The sequence below is a fragment of the Schistocerca gregaria genome, unplaced genomic scaffold (genome assembly GCF_023897955.1).
Source record: "Schistocerca gregaria isolate iqSchGreg1 unplaced genomic scaffold, iqSchGreg1.2 ptg000395l, whole genome shotgun sequence".
NCBI classification, from domain to species: domain Eukaryota; kingdom Metazoa; phylum Arthropoda; class Insecta; order Orthoptera; family Acrididae; genus Schistocerca; species Schistocerca gregaria.
Window position 1 is genome coordinate 27,885 of NW_026061834.1, and position 12,736 is coordinate 40,620.

Below are 12,736 nucleotides of genomic sequence, written 5' to 3' on the forward strand. Positions count from 1 at the left end.
TGAACCGGTAGCCACAGAAAGCAGCGGCCGCCGCGACACTCAGTACTGTAAAACGGAAATTTTCGTCTTGTTGAGGATGGCGTCACGTGTGTGAAAATATTTGCTCCTCTTTATGCAAAATCGCACGCAGCCGGTAGGATTCGAACCTACGCTCCCACAGGGAATCTGATTTCGAGTCAGACGCCTTAACTACTCGGCCACGACTGCCGTAGTTCGGGATTTTCTCCCGAAACATGCAACTGATACGGTTTAAAGCACTGTGGCGTCAGAAAACGGCGTAGCTGCATTCTTTTCCGTAGTGTTTCCACCGCTACCAGAGGAATCGCTACCAAAGTATTAAAATCTCCGCCCGAACAGGGACTTGAACCCTGGACCCTTAGGTTAAAAGCCTAATGCTCTACCGACTGAGCTATCCGGGCTCACATGACGTTAGAGATCGTCCCACGATGCACAGCTATACATTGACTCATGTCCTTCACAGTTGTGCTATCGCTGCATCGAGCTGTTACTAATTAAACGTCGCCTGAATGCTGTCTACAAACGTGTCGCGCTAAGCTCGTAGCAGACTATCTAAGAATGCTGACACACGATGCAAAAACAAACCGCAGCAGTCGTTAGGTCTCATACGTTGGAGTAGAGGAGTTACGTGTTTTGTCGACACTCACTGGGCAATTGGAAAATTCACAAGTATTTCGAATGCAATGCTTCCCACGTTTTCGCTCATTTCACGGTTCCGTTGGAGACGTTCTTTACCTCCTGACACAAAAAAGGGAACGCAGTCGGTAGGACTTTTCGTATTTTCTTACTTCTCAGGGAGTTGCCTATTGTGTTCCTCTTACGGCAAGCACTAGACAACCTGAACAGTTACAGGACAGAGTCATTTTTGTTCTCGGCTGTACTTACATCATCACAGACTCGGAGCAATTCCATTGGCATCAGCTTCAAAACAAACACTTGCCGAAACCCGGGATCGAACCAGGGACCTTTAGATCTTCAGTCTAACGCTCTCCCAACTGAGCTATTTCGGCTCACACCTATGTCTGCACAATTGCGCGTCTTCGTTAAACTTCTGAATCGCCGCCAATTTCACAGTCATCTTCGTCTGATAAGACACAGGGAGGCTGGAAGGCGAGCAGCAGATGCAGTGAAGTACCACACACATTTCTTCTGATTCCATCATCGTAAGAAGCAAACATGTCGACTCGATTCATGTAATATCGACTTCGCTGGCGCTAGAAAACCTTTGCTATATCGATGCCACGTGCAACTCGTGTGCAGAGAACGAGACACAAGAAGGAGTGAGTCTCTCCACTATGTGAGAGCCAGTATCTAGCAGAAACACACGCTAAAACATTTGACTTGCGTTAGCTCATAAATTGCTACACGTCACCGTCTGCAAGCTAAAATGGACACATCTGCACTGCCCAGAGAGGCGACACTTGCACTGACACTTGGTGGACGGCAGTGAGACGAGGAGATGAGCTGTGGCTTCTGGGAGCGACTGTAGCGCTGCACCAAAGAACACTGCACATTGCTGGAGACCCACGTGTTTAGTAGAGACGCAACTGCTAGGATGCAGCTGAACGTCCATCTTCTGAGAGCGAGAAAATTTTCGCAGTCGGCAGGACTCGAAGCTACGCTCCCAGAGGGAATCTGATTTCAAGTCAGACGCCTTAACCACTCGGCCACGACTGCCGGTGGCAATAGCGTCTTCCGACAAGTGAAAGTCCAACTTTAGAAGCAATCCAATGGCAGAAAGCTGCGTGGCCTAACTCTTTTCTGTAGTGTTTCCATTGCCAGCACATTAGCCGTTACGAAATTGTATTAATTTTCGCCTAGACATGGCCTTGAACCCAACACCCTTTGGTTGAAAATCAAACGCTCTACCGACTGAGCTATCGTACAGCTGCGTTGCGTGCGAGTGATTCGCATGACGTAATTACTGGCTTGTGGCTCCAATGGCGACTTCACCGACTTCCCACTGACGCACCGCTGACGCTAGTTTACTGTCGTCTTAAGTGGTCGACATACTTGCAAGTAGCTGCGACATCTTAAGAAAAGAAACGCTGCACCATTGCTTTTGCCGCACTCGAATGACTGAATTGCGATTCTTAAAAAAGAGAGAAATGAATGTTTGCTCTGTCCAACGCTTCCAAGCACGTCTGTGTACTCACGAACTCGGCGTCGACGCGAGAAAATGACGGCAGCGCACTCGTGGGCCTGCGACGGCTTTCTGCAGTCCCAGCGTCAGTGAGAGGTGAACCGGTAGCCACAGAAAGCAGCGGCCGCCGCGACACTCAGTACTGTAAAACGGAAATTTTCGTCTTGTTGAGGATGGCGTCACGTGTGTGAAAATATTTGCTCCTCTTTATGCAAAATCGCACGCAGCCGGTAGGATTCGAACCTACGCTCCCACAGGGAATCTGATTTCGAGTCAGACGCCTTAACTACTCGGCCACGACTGCCGTAGTTCGGGACTTTCTCCCGAAACATGCAACTGATACGGTTTAAAGCACTGTGGCGTCAGAAAACGGCGTAGCTGCATTCTTTTCCGTAGTGTTTCCACCGCTACCAGAGGAATCGCTACCAAAGTATTAAAATCTCCGCCCGAACAGGGACTTGAACCCTGGACCCTTAGGTTAAAAGCCTAATGCTCTACCGACTGAGCTATCCGGGCTCACATGACGTTAGAGATCGTCCCACGATGCACAGCTATACATTGACTCATGTCCTTCACAGTTGTGCTATCGCTGCATCGAGCTGTTACTAATTAAACGTCGCCTGAATGCTGTCTACAAACGTGTCGCGCTAAGCTCGTAGCAGACTATCTAAGAATGCTGACACACGATGCAAAAACAAACCGCAGCAGTCGTTAGGTCTCATACGTTGGAGTAGAGGAGTTACGTGTTTTGTCGACACTCACTGGGCAATTGGAAAATTCACAAGTATTTCGAATGCAATGCTTCCCACGTTTTCGCTCATTTCACGGTTCCGTTGGAGACGTTCTTTACCTCCTGACACAAAAAAGGGAACGCAGTCGGTAGGACTTTTCGTATTTTCTTACTTCTCAGGGAGTTGCCTACTGTGTTCCTCTTACGGCAAGCACTAGACAACCTGAACAGTTACAGGACAGAGTCATTTTTGTTCTCGGCTGTACTTACATCATCACAGACTCGGAGCAATTCCATTGGCATCAGCTTCAAAACAAACACTTGCCGAAACCCGGGATCGAACCAGGGACCTTTAGATCTTCAGTCTAACGCTCTCCCAACTGAGCTATTTCGGCTCACACCTATGTCTGCACAATTGCGCGTCTTCGTTAAACTTCTGAATCGCCGCCAATTTCACAGTCATCTTCGTCTGATAAGACACAGGGAGGCTGGAAGGCGAGCAGCAGATGCAGTGAAGTACCACACACATTTCTTCTGATTCCATCATCGTAAGAAGCAAACATGTCGACTCGATTCATGTAATATCGACTTCGCTGGCGCTAGAAAACCTTTGCTATATCGATGCCACGTGCAACTCGTGTGCAGAGAACGAGACACAAGAAGGAGTGAGTCTCTCCACTATGTGAGAGCCAGTATCTAGCAGAAACACACGCTAAAACATTTGACTTGCGTTAGCTCATAAATTGCTACACGTCACCGTCTGCAAGCTAAAATGGACACATCTGCACTGCCCAGAGAGGCGACACTTGCACTGACACTTGGTGGACGGCAGTGAGACGAGGAGATGAGCTGTGGCTTCTGGGAGCGACTGTAGCGCTGCACCAAAGAACACTGCACATTGCTGGAGACCCACGTGTTTAGTAGAGACGCAACTGCTAGGATGCAGCTGAACGTCCATCTTCTGAGAGCGAGAAAATTTTCGCAGTCGGCAGGACTCGAAGCTACGCTCCCAGAGGGAATCTGATTTCAAGTCAGACGCCTTAACCACTCGGCCACGACTGCGTCTTCCGACAAGTGAAAGTCCAACTTTAGAAGCAATCCAATGGCAGAAAGCTGCGTGGCCTAACTCTTTTCTGTAGTGTTTCCATTGCCAGCACATTAGCCGTTACGAAATTGTATTAATTTTCGCCTAGACATGGCCTTGAACCCAACACCCTTTGGTTGAAAATCAAACGCTCTACCGACTGAGCTATCGTACAGCTGCGTTGCGTGCGAGTGATTCGCATGACGTAATTACTGGCTTGTGGCTCCAATGGCGACTTCACCGACTTCCCACTGACGCACCGCTGACGCTAGTTTACTGTCGTCTTAAGTGGTCGACATACTTGCAAGTAGCTGCGACATCTTAAGAAAAGAAACGCTGCACCATTGCTTTTGCCGCACTCGAATGACTGAATTGCGATTCTTAAAAAAGAGAGAAATGAATGTTTGCTCTGTCCAACGCTTCCAAGCACGTCTGTGTACTCACGAACTCGGCGTCGACGCGAGAAAATGACGGCAGCGCACTCGTGGGCCTGCGACGGCTTTCTGCAGTCCCAGCGTCAGTGAGAGGTGAACCGGTAGCCACAGAAAGCAGCGGCCGCCGCGACACTCAGTACTGTAAAACGGAAATTTTCGTCTTGTTGAGGATGGCGTCACGTGTGTGAAAATATTTGCTCCTCTTTATGCAAAATCGCACGCAGCCGGTAGGATTCGAACCTACGCTCCCACAGGGAATCTGATTTCGAGTCAGACGCCTTAACTACTCGGCCACGACTGCCGTAGTTCGGGATTTTCTCCCGAAACATGCAACTGATACGGTTTAAAGCACTGTGGCGTCAGAAAACGGCGTAGCTGCATTCTTTTCCGTAGTGTTTCCACCGCTACCAGAGGAATCGCTACCAAAGTATTAAAATCTCCGCCCGAACAGGGACTTGAACCCTGGACCCTTAGGTTAAAAGCCTAATGCTCTACCGACTGAGCTATCCGGGCTCACATGACGTTAGAGATCGTCCCACGATGCACAGCTATACATTGACTCATGTCCTTCACAGTTGTGCTATCGCTGCATCGAGCTGTTACTAATTAAACGTCGCCTGAATGCTGTCTACAAACGTGTCGCGCTAAGCTCGTAGCAGACTATCTAAGAATGCTGACACACGATGCAAAAACAAACCGCAGCAGTCGTTAGGTCTCATACGTTGGAGTAGAGGAGTTACGTGTTTTGTCGACACTCACTGGGCAATTGGAAAATTCACAAGTATTTCGAATGCAATGCTTCCCACGTTTTCGCTCATTTCACGGTTCCGTTGGAGACGTTCTTTACCTCCTGACACAAAAAAGGGAACGCAGTCGGTAGGACTTTTCGTATTTTCTTACTTCTCAGGGAGTTGCCTACTGTGTTCCTCTTACGGCAAGCACTAGACAACCTGAACAGTTACAGGACAGAGTCATTTTTGTTCTCGGCTGTACTTACATCATCACAGACTCGGAGCAATTCCATTGGCATCAGCTTCAAAACAAACACTTGCCGAAACCCGGGATCGAACCAGGGACCTTTAGATCTTCAGTCTAACGCTCTCCCAACTGAGCTATTTCGGCTCACACCTATGTCTGCACAATTGCGCGTCTTCGTTAAACTTCTGAATCGCCGCCAATTTCACAGTCATCTTCGTCTGATAAGACACAGGGAGGCTGGAAGGCGAGCAGCAGATGCAGTGAAGTACCACACACATTTCTTCTGATTCCATCATCGTAAGAAGCAAACATGTCGACTCGATTCATGTAATATCGACTTCGCTGGCGCTAGAAAACCTTTGCTATATCGATGCCACGTGCAACTCGTGTGCAGAGAACGAGACACAAGAAGGAGTGAGTCTCTCCACTATGTGAGAGCCAGTATCTAGCAGAAACACACGCTAAAACATTTGACTTGCGTTAGCTCATAAATTGCTACACGTCACCGTCTGCAAGCTAAAATGGACACATCTGCACTGCCCAGAGAGGCGACACTTGCACTGACACTTGGTGGACGGCAGTGAGACGAGGAGATGAGCTGTGGCTTCTGGGAGCGACTGTAGCGCTGCACCAAAGAACACTGCACGTTGCTGGAGACCCACGTGTTTAGTAGAGACGCAACTGCTAGGATGCAGCTGAACGTCCATCTTCTGAGAGCGAGAAAATTTTCGCAGTCGGCAGGACTCGAAGCTACGCTCCCAGAGGGAATCTGATTTCAAGTCAGACGCCTTAACCACTCGGCCACGACTGCGTCTTCCGACAAGTGAAAGTCCAACTTTAGAAGCAATCCAATGGCAGAAAGCTGCGTGGCCTAACTCTTTTCTGTAGTGTTTCCATTGCCAGCACATTAGCCGTTACGAAATTGTATTAATTTTCGCCTAGACATGGCCTTGAACCCAACACCCTTTGGTTGAAAATCAAACGCTCTACCGACTGAGCTATCGTACAGCTGCGTTGCGTGCGAGTGATTCGCATGACGTAATTACTGGCTTGTGGCTCCAATGGCGACTTCACCGACTTCCCACTGACGCACCGCTGACGCTAGTTTACTGTCGTCTTAAGTGGTCGACATACTTGCAAGTAGCTGCGACATCTTAAGAAAAGAAACGCTGCACCATTGCTTTTGCCGCACTCGAATGACTGAATTGCGATTCTTAAAAAAGAGAGAAATGAATGTTTGCTCTGTCCAACGCTTCCAAGCACGTCTGTGTACTCACGAACTCGGCGTCGACGCGAGAAAATGACGGCAGCGCACTCGTGGGCCTGCGACGGCTTTCTGCAGTCCCAGCGTCAGTGAGAGGTGAACCGGTAGCCACAGAAAGCAGCGGCCGCCGCGACACTCAGTACTGTAAAACGGAAATTTTCGTCTTGTTGAGGATGGCGTCACGTGTGTGAAAATATTTGCTCCTCTTTATGCAAAATCGCACGCAGCCGGTAGGATTCGAACCTACGCTCCCACAGGGAATCTGATTTCGAGTCAGACGCCTTAACTACTCGGCCACGACTGCCGTAGTTCGGGATTTTCTCCCGAAACATGCAACTGATACGGTTTAAAGCACTGTGGCGTCAGAAAACGGCGTAGCTGCATTCTTTTCCGTAGTGTTTCCACCGCTACCAGAGGAATCGCTACCAAAGTATTAAAATCTCCGCCCGAACAGGGACTTGAACCCTGGACCCTTAGGTTAAAAGCCTAATGCTCTACCGACTGAGCTATCCGGGCTCACATGACGTTAGAGATCGTCCCACGATGCACAGCTATACATTGACTCATGTCCTTCACAGTTGTGCTATCGCTGCATCGAGCTGTTACTAATTAAACGTCGCCTGAATGCTGTCTACAAACGTGTCGCGCTAAGCTCGTAGCAGACTATCTAAGAATGCTGACACACGATGCAAAAACAAACCGCAGCAGTCGTTAGGTCTCATACGTTGGAGTAGAGGAGTTACGTGTTTTGTCGACACTCACTGGGCAATTGGAAAATTCACAAGTATTTCGAATGCAATGCTTCCCACGTTTTCGCTCATTTCACGGTTCCGTTGGAGACGTTCTTTACCTCCTGACACAAAAAAGGGAACGCAGTCGGTAGGACTTTTCGTATTTTCTTACTTCTCAGGGAGTTGCCTACTGTGTTCCTCTTACGGCAAGCACTAGACAACCTGAACAGTTACAGGACAGAGTCATTTTTGTTCTCGGCTGTACTTACATCATCACAGACTCGGAGCAATTCCATTGGCATCAGCTTCAAAACAAACACTTGCCGAAACCCGGGATCGAACCAGGGACCTTTAGATCTTCAGTCTAACGCTCTCCCAACTGAGCTATTTCGGCTCACACCTATGTCTGCACAATTGCGCGTCTTCGTTAAACTTCTGAATCGCCGCCAATTTCACAGTCATCTTCGTCTGATAAGACACAGGGAGGCTGGAAGGCGAGCAGCAGATGCAGTGAAGTACCACACACATTTCTTCTGATTCCATCATCGTAAGAAGCAAACATGTCGACTCGATTCATGTAATATCGACTTCGCTGGCGCTAGAAAACCTTTGCTATATCGATGCCACGTGCAACTCGTGTGCAGAGAACGAGACACAAGAAGGAGTGAGTCTCTCCACTATGTGAGAGCCAGTATCTAGCAGAAACACATGCTAAAACATTTGACTTGCGTTAGCTCATAAATTGCTACACGTCACCGTCTGCAAGCTAAAATGGACACATCTGCACTGCCCAGAGAGGCGACACTTGCACTGACACTTGGTGGACGGCAGTGAGACGAGGAGATGAGCTGTGGCTTCTGGGAGCGACTGTAGCGCTGCACCAAAGAACACTGCACATTGCTGGAGACCCACGTGTTTAGTAGAGACGCAACTGCTAGGATGCAGCTGAACGTCCATCTTCTGAGAGCGAGAAAATTTTCGCAGTCGGCAGGACTCGAAGCTACGCTCCCAGAGGGAATCTGATTTCAAGTCAGACGCCTTAACCACTCGGCCACGACTGCCGGTGGCAATAGCGTCTTCCGACAAGTGAAAGTCCAACTTTAGAAGCAATCCAATGGCAGAAAGCTGCGTGGCCTAACTCTTTTCTGTAGTGTTTCCATTGCCAGCACATTAGCCGTTACGAAATTGTATTAATTTTCGCCTAGACATGGCCTTGAACCCAACACCCTTTGGTTGAAAATCAAACGCTCTACCGACTGAGCTATCGTACAGCTGCGTTGCGTGCGAGTGATTCGCATGACGTAATTACTGGCTTGTGGCTCCAATGGCGACTTCACCGACTTCCCACTGACGCACCGCTGACGCTAGTTTACTGTCGTCTTAAGTGGTCGACATACTTGCAAGTAGCTGCGACATCTTAAGAAAAGAAACGCTGCACCATTGCTTTTGCCGCACTCGAATGACTGAATTGCGATTCTTAAAAAAGAGAGAAATGAATGTTTGCTCTGTCCAACGCTTCCAAGCACGTCTGTGTACTCACGAACTCGGCGTCGACGCGAGAAAATGACGGCAGCGCACTCGTGGGCCTGCGACGGCTTTCTGCAGTCCCAGCGTCAGTGAGAGGTGAACCGGTAGCCACAGAAAGCAGCGGCCGCCGCGACACTCAGTACTGTAAAACGGAAATTTTCGTCTTGTTGAGGATGGCGTCACGTGTGTGAAAATATTTGCTCCTCTTTATGCAAAATCGCACGCAGCCGGTAGGATTCGAACCTACGCTCCCACAGGGAATCTGATTTCGAGTCAGACGCCTTAACTACTCGGCCACATGCAACTGATACGGTTTAAAGCACTGTGGCGTCAGAAAACGGCGTAGCTGCATTCTTTTCCGTAGTGTTTCCACCGCTACCAGAGGAATCGCTACCAAAGTATTAAAATCTCCGCCCGAACAGGGACTTGAACCCTGGACCCTTAGGTTAAAAGCCTAATGCTCTACCGACTGAGCTATCCGGGCTCACATGACGTTAGAGATCGTCCCACGATGCACAGCTATACATTGACTCATGTCCTTCACAGTTGTGCTATCGCTGCATCGAGCTGTTACTAATTAAACGTCGCCTGAATGCTGTCTACAAACGTGTCGCGCTAAGCTCGTAGCAGACTATCTAAGAATGCTGACACACGATGCAAAAACAAACCGCAGCAGTCGTTAGGTCTCATACGTTGGAGTAGAGGAGTTACGTGTTTTGTCGACACTCACTGGGCAATTGGAAAATTCACAAGTATTTCGAATGCAATGCTTCCCACGTTTTCGCTCATTTCACGGTTCCGTTGGAGACGTTCTTTACCTCCTGACACAAAAAAGGGAACGCAGTCGGTAGGACTTTTCGTATTTTCTTACTTCTCAGGGAGTTGCCTACTGTGTTCCTCTTACGGCAAGCACTAGACAACCTGAACAGTTACAGGACAGAGTCATTTTTGTTCTCGGCTGTACTTACATCATCACAGACTCGGAGCAATTCCATTGGCATCAGCTTCAAAACAAACACTTGCCGAAACCCGGGATCGAACCAGGGACCTTTAGATCTTCAGTCTAACGCTCTCCCAACTGAGCTATTTCGGCTCACACCTATGTCTGCACAATTGCGCGTCTTCGTTAAACTTCTGAATCGCCGCCAATTTCACAGTCATCTTCGTCTGATAAGACACAGGGAGGCTGGAAGGCGAGCAGCAGATGCAGTGAAGTACCACACACATTTCTTCTGATTCCATCATCGTAAGAAGCAAACATGTCGACTCGATTCATGTAATATCGACTTCGCTGGCGCTAGAAAACCTTTGCTATATCGATGCCACGTGCAACTCGTGTGCAGAGAACGAGACACAAGAAGGAGTGAGTCTCTCCACTATGTGAGAGCCAGTATCTAGCAGAAACACACGCTAAAACATTTGACTTGCGTTAGCTCATAAATTGCTACACGTCACCGTCTGCAAGCTAAAATGGACACATCTGCACTGCCCAGAGAGGCGACACTTGCACTGACACTTGGTGGACGGCAGTGAGACGAGGAGATGAGCTGTGGCTTCTGGGAGCGACTGTAGCGCTGCACCAAAGAACACTGCACATTGCTGGAGACCCACGTGTTTAGTAGAGACGCAACTGCTAGGATGCAGCTGAACGTCCATCTTCTGAGAGCGAGAAAATTTTCGCAGTCGGCAGGACTCGAAGCTACGCTCCCAGAGGGAATCTGATTTCAAGTCAGACGCCTTAACCACTCGGCCACGACTGCCGGTGGCAATAGCGTCTTCCGACAAGTGAAAGTCCAACTTTAGAAGCAATCCAATGGCAGAAAGCTGCGTGGCCTAACTCTTTTCTGTAGTGTTTCCATTGCCAGCACATTAGCCGTTACGAAATTGTATTAATTTTCGCCTAGACATGGCCTTGAACCCAACACCCTTTGGTTGAAAATCAAACGCTCTACCGACTGAGCTATCGTACAGCTGCGTTGCGTGCGAGTGATTCGCATGACGTAATTACTGGCTTGTGGCTCCAATGGCGACTTCACCGACTTCCCACTGACGCACCGCTGACGCTAGTTTACTGTCGTCTTAAGTGGTCGACATACTTGCAAGTAGCTGCGACATCTTAAGAAAAGAAACGCTGCACCATTGCTTTTGCCGCACTCGAATGACTGAATTGCGATTCTTAAAAAAGAGAGAAATGAATGTTTGCTCTGTCCAACGCTTCCAAGCACGTCTGTGTACTCACGAACTCGGCGTCGACGCGAGAAAATGACGGCAGCGCACTCGTGGGCCTGCGACGGCTTTCTGCAGTCCCAGCGTCAGTGAGAGGTGAACCGGTAGCCACAGAAAGCAGCGGCCGCCGCGACACTCAGTACTGTAAAACGGAAATTTTCGTCTTGTTGAGGATGGCGTCACGTGTGTGAAAATATTTGCTCCTCTTTATGCAAAATCGCACGCAGCCGGTAGGATTCGAACCTACGCTCCCACAGGGAATCTGATTTCGAGTCAGACGCCTTAACTACTCGGCCACATGCAACTGATACGGTTTAAAGCACTGTGGCGTCAGAAAACGGCGTAGCTGCATTCTTTTCCGTAGTGTTTCCACCGCTACCAGAGGAATCGCTACCAAAGTATTAAAATCTCCGCCCGAACAGGGACTTGAACCCTGGACCCTTAGGTTAAAAGCCTAATGCTCTACCGACTGAGCTATCCGGGCTCACATGACGTTAGAGATCGTCCCACGATGCACAGCTATACATTGACTCATGTCCTTCACAGTTGTGCTATCGCTGCATCGAGCTGTTACTAATTAAACGTCGCCTGAATGCTGTCTACAAACGTGTCGCGCTAAGCTCGTAGCAGACTATCTAAGAATGCTGACACACGATGCAAAAACAAACCGCAGCAGTCGTTAGGTCTCATACGTTGGAGTAGAGGAGTTACGTGTTTTGTCGACACTCACTGGGCAATTGGAAAATTCACAAGTATTTCGAATGCAATGCTTCCCACGTTTTCGCTCATTTCACGGTTCCGTTGGAGACGTTCTTTACCTCCTGACACAAAAAAGGGAACGCAGTCGGTAGGACTTTTCGTATTTTCTTACTTCTCAGGGAGTTGCCTACTGTGTTCCTCTTACGGCAAGCACTAGACAACCTGAACAGTTACAGGACAGAGTCATTTTTGTTCTCGGCTGTACTTACATCATCACAGACTCGGAGCAATTCCATTGGCATCAGCTTCAAAACAAACACTTGCCGAAACCCGGGATCGAACCAGGGACCTTTAGATCTTCAGTCTAACGCTCTCCCAACTGAGCTATTTCGGCTCACACCTATGTCTGCACAATTGCGCGTCTTCGTTAAACTTCTGAATCGCCGCCAATTTCACAGTCATCTTCGTCTGATAAGACACAGGGAGGCTGGAAGGCGAGCAGCAGATGCAGTGAAGTACCACACACATTTCTTCTGATTCCATCATCGTAAGAAGCAAACATGTCGACTCGATTCATGTAATATCGACTTCGCTGGCGCTAGAAAACCTTTGCTATATCGATGCCACGTGCAACTCGTGTGCAGAGAACGAGACACAAGAAGGAGTGAGTCTCTCCACTATGTGAGAGCCAGTATCTAGCAGAAACACACGCTAAAACATTTGACTTGCGTTAGCTCATAAATTGCTACACGTCACCGTCTGCAAGCTAAAATGGACACATCTGCACTGCCCAGAGAGGCGACACTTGCACTGACACTTGGTGGACGGCAGTGAGACGAGGAGATGAGCTGTGGCTTCTGGGAGCGACTGTAGCGCTGCACCAAAGAACACTGCACATTGCT

General features: G+C 48.9%; 23 non-coding genes across 23 annotated transcripts; all 23 read right to left on the bottom strand.

Annotated features, from left to right (window-relative positions):
* Positions 1 to 125: 125 nt before the first annotated feature.
* Trnas-cga (transfer RNA serine (anticodon CGA)) lies at positions 126 to 207 on the bottom strand. The gene has a single exon. It is a non-coding gene; the product is annotated as a tRNA-Ser (tRNA).
* Positions 208 to 346: 139 nt separating this feature from the next.
* On the bottom strand, positions 347 to 419 carry Trnak-uuu (transfer RNA lysine (anticodon UUU)). The gene has a single exon. It is a non-coding gene; the product is annotated as a tRNA-Lys (tRNA).
* A 536-nt stretch (positions 420 to 955) lies between these two features.
* On the bottom strand, positions 956 to 1,028 carry Trnaf-gaa (transfer RNA phenylalanine (anticodon GAA)). Its single transcript has one exon. It is a non-coding gene; the product is annotated as a tRNA-Phe (tRNA).
* A 585-nt stretch (positions 1,029 to 1,613) lies between these two features.
* On the bottom strand, positions 1,614 to 1,695 carry Trnas-uga (transfer RNA serine (anticodon UGA)). Its single transcript has one exon. It is a non-coding gene; the product is annotated as a tRNA-Ser (tRNA).
* Positions 1,696 to 2,383: 688 nt separating this feature from the next.
* Trnas-cga (transfer RNA serine (anticodon CGA)) lies at positions 2,384 to 2,465 on the bottom strand. Its single transcript has one exon. It is a non-coding gene; the product is annotated as a tRNA-Ser (tRNA).
* Positions 2,466 to 2,604: 139 nt separating this feature from the next.
* Trnak-uuu (transfer RNA lysine (anticodon UUU)) lies at positions 2,605 to 2,677 on the bottom strand. The gene has a single exon. It is a non-coding gene; the product is annotated as a tRNA-Lys (tRNA).
* Positions 2,678 to 3,213: 536 nt separating this feature from the next.
* On the bottom strand, positions 3,214 to 3,286 carry Trnaf-gaa (transfer RNA phenylalanine (anticodon GAA)). Its single transcript has one exon. It is a non-coding gene; the product is annotated as a tRNA-Phe (tRNA).
* Positions 3,287 to 3,871: 585 nt separating this feature from the next.
* Positions 3,872 to 3,953, bottom strand: Trnas-uga (transfer RNA serine (anticodon UGA)). Its single transcript has one exon. It is a non-coding gene; the product is annotated as a tRNA-Ser (tRNA).
* Positions 3,954 to 4,628: 675 nt separating this feature from the next.
* Trnas-cga (transfer RNA serine (anticodon CGA)) lies at positions 4,629 to 4,710 on the bottom strand. Its single transcript has one exon. It is a non-coding gene; the product is annotated as a tRNA-Ser (tRNA).
* A 139-nt stretch (positions 4,711 to 4,849) lies between these two features.
* On the bottom strand, positions 4,850 to 4,922 carry Trnak-uuu (transfer RNA lysine (anticodon UUU)). The gene has a single exon. It is a non-coding gene; the product is annotated as a tRNA-Lys (tRNA).
* Positions 4,923 to 5,458: 536 nt separating this feature from the next.
* Positions 5,459 to 5,531, bottom strand: Trnaf-gaa (transfer RNA phenylalanine (anticodon GAA)). Its single transcript has one exon. It is a non-coding gene; the product is annotated as a tRNA-Phe (tRNA).
* A 585-nt stretch (positions 5,532 to 6,116) lies between these two features.
* Trnas-uga (transfer RNA serine (anticodon UGA)) lies at positions 6,117 to 6,198 on the bottom strand. Its single transcript has one exon. It is a non-coding gene; the product is annotated as a tRNA-Ser (tRNA).
* A 675-nt stretch (positions 6,199 to 6,873) lies between these two features.
* On the bottom strand, positions 6,874 to 6,955 carry Trnas-cga (transfer RNA serine (anticodon CGA)). Its single transcript has one exon. It is a non-coding gene; the product is annotated as a tRNA-Ser (tRNA).
* A 139-nt stretch (positions 6,956 to 7,094) lies between these two features.
* On the bottom strand, positions 7,095 to 7,167 carry Trnak-uuu (transfer RNA lysine (anticodon UUU)). Its single transcript has one exon. It is a non-coding gene; the product is annotated as a tRNA-Lys (tRNA).
* Positions 7,168 to 7,703: 536 nt separating this feature from the next.
* On the bottom strand, positions 7,704 to 7,776 carry Trnaf-gaa (transfer RNA phenylalanine (anticodon GAA)). Its single transcript has one exon. It is a non-coding gene; the product is annotated as a tRNA-Phe (tRNA).
* A 585-nt stretch (positions 7,777 to 8,361) lies between these two features.
* Positions 8,362 to 8,443, bottom strand: Trnas-uga (transfer RNA serine (anticodon UGA)). The gene has a single exon. It is a non-coding gene; the product is annotated as a tRNA-Ser (tRNA).
* A 688-nt stretch (positions 8,444 to 9,131) lies between these two features.
* Trnas-cga (transfer RNA serine (anticodon CGA)) lies at positions 9,132 to 9,211 on the bottom strand. The gene has a single exon. It is a non-coding gene; the product is annotated as a tRNA-Ser (tRNA).
* Positions 9,212 to 9,320: 109 nt separating this feature from the next.
* Positions 9,321 to 9,393, bottom strand: Trnak-uuu (transfer RNA lysine (anticodon UUU)). Its single transcript has one exon. It is a non-coding gene; the product is annotated as a tRNA-Lys (tRNA).
* A 536-nt stretch (positions 9,394 to 9,929) lies between these two features.
* On the bottom strand, positions 9,930 to 10,002 carry Trnaf-gaa (transfer RNA phenylalanine (anticodon GAA)). The gene has a single exon. It is a non-coding gene; the product is annotated as a tRNA-Phe (tRNA).
* Positions 10,003 to 10,587: 585 nt separating this feature from the next.
* On the bottom strand, positions 10,588 to 10,669 carry Trnas-uga (transfer RNA serine (anticodon UGA)). The gene has a single exon. It is a non-coding gene; the product is annotated as a tRNA-Ser (tRNA).
* Positions 10,670 to 11,357: 688 nt separating this feature from the next.
* Trnas-cga (transfer RNA serine (anticodon CGA)) lies at positions 11,358 to 11,437 on the bottom strand. Its single transcript has one exon. It is a non-coding gene; the product is annotated as a tRNA-Ser (tRNA).
* Positions 11,438 to 11,546: 109 nt separating this feature from the next.
* Trnak-uuu (transfer RNA lysine (anticodon UUU)) lies at positions 11,547 to 11,619 on the bottom strand. Its single transcript has one exon. It is a non-coding gene; the product is annotated as a tRNA-Lys (tRNA).
* A 536-nt stretch (positions 11,620 to 12,155) lies between these two features.
* On the bottom strand, positions 12,156 to 12,228 carry Trnaf-gaa (transfer RNA phenylalanine (anticodon GAA)). Its single transcript has one exon. It is a non-coding gene; the product is annotated as a tRNA-Phe (tRNA).
* Positions 12,229 to 12,736: the final 508 nt, after the last annotated feature.